This window comes from Muntiacus reevesi, chromosome 1, assembly GCF_963930625.1.
Source record: "Muntiacus reevesi chromosome 1, mMunRee1.1, whole genome shotgun sequence".
In the NCBI taxonomy this organism is placed as follows: domain Eukaryota; kingdom Metazoa; phylum Chordata; class Mammalia; order Artiodactyla; family Cervidae; genus Muntiacus; species Muntiacus reevesi.
This window is the reverse complement of record NC_089249.1, coordinates 241898627-241905059: the sequence shown is the minus strand read 5'-3', so window position 1 is coordinate 241905059 and position 6433 is coordinate 241898627. Positions and strand designations below refer to the sequence as shown.

The window sequence follows — 6433 nt, the reverse complement described above, 5'->3', positions numbered from 1 at the left end:
GCTAGTTTTATAGACAAAATGTTTCTGTATGTATCTTTGTCATTCAGATAACACACTGAAGCTCTATCCTATCTCCAGTTATGTCATTTCTTTTTCTCAGTATTTTCCCTCCAATAAGCTTAGCTGGAGCTTGTCTAGCTCATAAGATAATGTTTTTTACTTTATTTACCATTTTTTAAAAATCACAATTGTGTTTTCTTTCAAAAGAAAAATATTTATTTTTGCTGTACTGAGTCTTCCTTGCTGCTTAGCAGGCTTTCTGTAGTTGCGGCGAGTGAGGAGTACTTTCTAGTTGCAGTGCCTGGGCTTCTCACTGGGGTGGCCTGTCTTCTTGTGGAGCATGGGCTCTAGGCAAGCAGGCTTCACTAGTTGTGTGAGCTCAGTAGTTGAGGTGCAATGGCTTAGTTGCCCCACAACTTGTGGAATCTTCCTGGACCAAAGATCAAAGCTGTGTCCCCTGCATGGGCAGGCAGATTCTACCAACAGGAAAGTTGGTCATCATGTTTTCAATTATGCTTTGATGTTTACTTATTTATTCTTTCATCTTCTTTCATTTGGCTTATTATGTTGTTTCAGCTTTTGTAGGGAGATGCTTATTTAAAGTTTAAAAAAAATGAGATAAGTTTGGCTATAATTCTAAGCACCATTTTAGCTCCTTCCAGTTGTAACATATGATATTTTGATTATCATTCAGTTACAAGAATATCCAGTTCTTACAAGAGTATTTCCAGTTTGATTTTCTTTATAGCACATGAATTATTTTAAGCTTCCAAGTCTTTAAGGTTCTTGTTGCTGTTGTTTTCTAATACAATAAATTGTTGTCATTGGTCCTTTGTGGTATAGAACCTTCACACTTTCTACATGTTACATGAATTTTAAAACATGTATATTTATTACTTATTAGGTGAAGGGATATATATGTCCCAGTGTGTTATCAAATTTTTTTTTATAAATATGTAAGGCATCTATTTTTTTTTTCTTTTATTTGCATTTGTTTTTTGCGGCATTTATTCTCGGGCCATAAGTTTTTGTTTCTTCATTTTCTTCTGGGATATCTTTTTCTTCTGTGCAACCTCCTCTTCCGGTTTAGGAATGATGTGTTCTTTTTCAGTAAGGCTCATCTCAATGTGCCAGGGAGAGCTCATGTAGGGGTTGATTGGACTGTGAGCTCTGTAAGTCCTATGCCACATCTTGGGGGCTTTGTTCACCTGGATGTGCTCAATGACCAGAGAATCTACATCTAAGCCCTTAAATTCAGCATTACTCTCTGCATTTTTGAGCATGTGTAGTAAAAATTCAGCACTCTTTTTGGGCCACCGACCCTGCATCCATCCCACTGTTTGGCCTGTGCACACCTACCAGCTCCACCATTGTAACGACAGGATGGCACACATTGCTTCTTTAAAGTGATATCCTTCAGATACTTGGTGGCTTTTCGGAGATGCATACCCTATATGGCCTGGGCAGTTTCAAGAGTGTTCTTAAACATGATTTGAACCTCTTCATATACATGGTTTTGTGGGGCTTTCTGGATTGAGTGAATAGTGTATCACTTTTAGGGTTCATCTCAGGCCACTTACTGGGAAAAAAAAAGGCATCAATTTTTTTACTATACAAGTAGATTAAAATCTGTCACTAAAGTTTTTCTTCTGTTTCTCAAACTATGCATATGGAAGAACATACAAGATGTTTCAACCTTTAATTTCAAAATAATTTTTTAGTTTCCAGAAAAGTGGTTTTAATAGTAAAAAGAAAATCTATATACACTTGACCTAGATTCATGGATTGTTAATATTTTACTCATTTTGTGTTTTATCATTAATAAGTATAGTCTGTATGTGTGTACACACATGCGGTTTTTTCTGAACTATTTGAGAGTGTTACATCACAGCCCTTTAAACTGAATACTTAAGTATATATTTCCTTAAGTATATATTTCCTAAGAGCAGGATACCTTCTTAAATAAAGGGCAGTTATCAACTTCAGTGGGCATCCTAGGTGACACAGTGGTAGAGAATCCACCTGCTAATGCAGAAGACACAAGGGATGAGGGTTCGATTCTGGGGTCAGAAAGATCCCCTAGAAGAGGTAACGGCAACCCACTCCAGTATTCTTGCCTGGAGAATACTATGGACAGAGGAGCCTGGCGGGCTATAGTCCATGGGGTCACAAAGTGTCAGACATGGCTTAGCACATGTACACACATCAACTTTAGTAAATATAATATTAATATAATAAATAAATTATCTACCTTCCATTTTTATCAGTTGACCCAGTGCCATGTATAGTACTTTTCCCTTTAAATATGGAATCCAGTCTAGAGTCAGGTGCTGCATTTAGTTGTCATGTATTCTTTAATTTGACACATTTCTCTAGCCTTCCCTGTTTTTTAAAGATATTGACACATTTGAAGAATAAAATCTGCATTCTCCTCTCTCCTTTTTAATGGGATCTTTCTTGTTTTTAATTTATCTTCCCTCAGGTTTGTTTTTAAATTATATGTTCTGAGTTGGAAAACTGCACAGTGGCCTGTCATTCTTGGGGATTCACTGGGTATGTCTGCCCCTAATCAGTGATGTCAACTTTGATCCCCCAGTCAAAATCCTGTCTTATTTCTCCACGGTGTATGTTTTTACCTTACAACTTGGTACTTGAAAACTGATTAACAGGAATAATCTTGAATTCAAGACTCAATCCTGATTAAATGGGATGGACTCAGTGCAAAATTTGACTGAAATGGTAACAATGATGATGCCACACACAGAAAGAGGGCATGAAAAGATATATTACTCAAATGAAAATGTTTTATTTTTTTACTTCATGGGTAGACAGCAGGAGAGTCAGCTTCCCAAACAGGCCCTTGAGAGAGAGCAGGGAATGGAGACTGGCATTTTACAATGGTTAGGGTCTTGGGCCTGGGTAAGACTTCCTATAGATGGGCGGGAGCTTGGTGGATTTGAAACTCCTGCCAATGAAAGGAGTGCTGTGGCCTCCTTATCCTTTTACTCAGATGGGGACCAGAGGGAAAAGAGAGGGATGAGACTTAAAACCTGTCACTAGTTAAACATCAAATACTGAAGTCAGGCTTTTTATTACAAAATATAAAACTTTTCATGTCTTAATTTTCAGCATCATATCCCCCATTAATGATTCTTGCATGAATTGGTCTGTATTATAATTCAGTGGAAATAGTCACTTTATTGTCCCAATTATTGTAGCTTGCTTTCCACATTTTCCTGGTCAGTCCTCAATATTTTAATGTAAATAGTAACCCAACATTCTGAGTGTTCCCTCCTAAATTGGTCTTCTTTCTTAAAACTGTGTAGTGATCCACTATTATTTCAAACTAAAAGCTTAAGTATAGTACACTATACAACTTTTTCTATAGGACCCCAAAATTTACCAATATTTTAAATCAAGATTTCTGTTCTTTGGTAACCTCTACACCTTCTAATTGAGTTCAATTTTCTTCTCTTAATAGTTGATTTGGGTAAATTATCTTAGTTCTCATATGCCTATAAATAATTGTTTAATGGATTATGAATGATTGAATGGATAGCATTTCTTGGTTGATGAGGTTTTTGTTGTTGCCTTTATTTTCACTTTTTTAGCTCCACCCAGAGTGGTCAGTGATTAAAAATCAGCTTTCAGTTTATTGTCCTTCCTTTGAGGATAGTTGGTCTTTGATCCCTGGTAATTTCAGCTTCTTTTCCTTCCTGAAGGGTGATGATAATGTTTCTATATGTAGACTTACTGTATTTACCCTTGGCAGTAGCGGTTCTCTTTTAATCTAAAATGTGAGTTTTCTTTCATTTTGAGAAAAAAAAAATCAACTACTTTTATTCAAATTTTGCTTTTCCACCTTCCTTTTTTGTTTCTTTAGAGCTGCCAAATACATGGTACATGCTAGGATCCTCAGTCTTCTCTGTCACTTAATTGTTCTTTCATCTCACTCTCCCCCCTTTCTGTCATTGCCTGCTTGGGCAGTGTTTTGGGGTAAATTGATGTTGGTAGTGTGATAAGGTCTATTCCCTTCCTTAATGGTAAGGGTTTTTTGCTTGTTTACTTTTATTCAACTCAACAGAAGGATGTCTTTTGGTTTTATTATTCTCAGACTGTGATGGAGTGAAGATTTCATCTGCACTATTTATTAATAACAAACTTTGCAAGATAGCAAATGAATCAAATAGTTGTTCTTTTTTATTGTTTTCATATGTTTTGTTGTTACTGTTTTGTTTTGCTTTGCTTTTGCTCTTCATAACACATTTTCTTCTTGAGCTTACATACTCCATAATTTAAGTATTTCTTCAAAATATACTCAATGGCACATTATACTTTGGGGGAGAGAAAAATTCTGGTTAACAATCATTTTTGACCCTGAGTGTTATTTTGGATTCTTTAATTTGGCAGACATAAAGATCCATGAAATTGTTACAGTTTTATGTTCATATAAATGTCAAGTTACATGACTGATATATTGGCTACTTAGAGGTTTAGATAATTAGAATTTCAAGCTGAGTGTAAATAATGAATCCAGTTCTGAGTATAAGCCAATAGTGATATCTGACACTATGAAAGACATTCTCCATTTTAGCTACTATTGAAAAAGTTAAACAAAACCCTGGATATGAATAAACACAAATAACTCTTCTACATATAATGAGTTCAGATCAGGTGGTGTATAGGTAGCATGGGAAATACATTCATCTAGACATTTATGTTTTCTCTATGAGGACAAGTGTTAAACTAGCCTGATATGAATGACAACTATTTCCATCAATCACTCAGATTCTCAACGTTTTATGTGAAGTCTCTGTTCACAGTCAGTTTTTTTTTTTTTTCAGTTTTCAATTAAGTATTGTCCCTAAATTTAAACAGTTCTATTTTTGTCCCCTATAAAAATTTTTGGTATATAGACAGTTAGTTGATGTTTTGACTTGTTAAATCATTGAGTCCAACTATTTCTGTCTGTCATCCCAACTATAAATGACAAGTATTCACCCAGTTTTGTGGAAGAACCACCAAACCATGACTATATATATTTGGTCATGATATTCTAAAGGAGAAATTCAATAATATTACAAAATGCAAATGTACTAATTCCTGGAGCCCCCCTCCATTGTTACCCATTTAAAATCCAGTGTTTACTGCTAATTAGGATGTTCAGTTCAGTTGCTCAGTCGTGTCCAACTCTTTGCGACCCCATGAATCGTAGCACACCAGGCCTCCCTGTCCATCACCAACTCCCGGAGTCTACCCAAACCCATGTCCATCGAGGTGGTGATGCCATCCAGCCATCTCATCCTCTGTCGTCCCCTTCTCCTCCTGCCCCCAATCCTTCCAAGCATTAAGGTCTTTTCCAATGAGTCAGCTCTTTGCATGAGGTGGCCAAAGTATTGGAGTTTCAGCTTCAGCATCAGTCCTTCCAATGAACACCCAGGACTGATCTCCTTTAGGATGGACTGTTTGGATCTTTTTGCAGTTCAAGAGACTCTCAAGAGTCTTCTCCAACACCACAGTTCAAAAGCATCAATTCTTTGGTGCTCAGCTTTCTTCACCATCCAACTGTCACATCCATACATGACCACTGGAAAAACCATAGCCTTGACTAGATGAACCTTTGTTGGCAAAGTAATGTCTATGCTTTTAAATATGCTATCCAGGTTGGTCATAACTTTCCTTCCAGGGAGTAAGTGTCTTTTAATTTCATGGCTGCAATGACCATCTGCAGTGATTTTGGAGCCCCCAAAAATAAAGTCTGACACTGTTTCCCCATCTATTTCCCATGAAGTGATGGAACCACATGCCATGATCTTAGTTTTCTGAGTGTTGAGCTTTAGGTCAACTTTCACTCTCCTCCTTCGCTTTCATCAAGAGGCTTTTTAGTTCCTCTTCACTAATTAGGACGTTAGACAGTAACTAACCTGACTGTTACAAAATCAGATCTGTAGTCGTTTTCCCTTGAAAGGTGTTCTTTTTTTAAACTTGCATTCAAATTGCACCTGGCTTTGTTTACTCAGTTATTCTTGCTTTTGTTTGCCCAGGCTGGTAGCACTTCTTAAAGTGGAAAGATGGCTTTTACAGGGGCGGCTGAAACCACAGTGGGGACTCCAGAGACCACAGCGTGCTCTGAAAGGTGCACAGGGCTCAGTGGCAGGAGAAAATGTGATTCTGAGAGGCGTGACTGTGATTTTGAAGCCATAATGTGTTGTCATCTCCCCCCCAAGTGACCATGTGTGCCTGCTCTCTCTCCAGATATTTACATTTTCTCAGAATATCACTGTTTAGGGAAAAAAAAAAACAAACCCAAAAAACATACCATGGATTCTGTCATCTTGAATTGAATTTCCTAATAGGGCGAGGATAACAATGGTGATAAATATGCTGGGAAAAAAACTAGATGCCTTTTCGAAAAGATTCACAGGGTTTTCAG

General features: G+C 37.0%; 1 pseudogene; it reads right to left on the bottom strand.

The window, feature by feature from the left end:
• Positions 1 to 1007: 1007 nt before the first annotated feature.
• On the bottom strand, positions 1008 to 1462 carry LOC136168533 (large ribosomal subunit protein uL22-like; annotated as a pseudogene).
• Positions 1463 to 6433: the final 4971 nt, after the last annotated feature.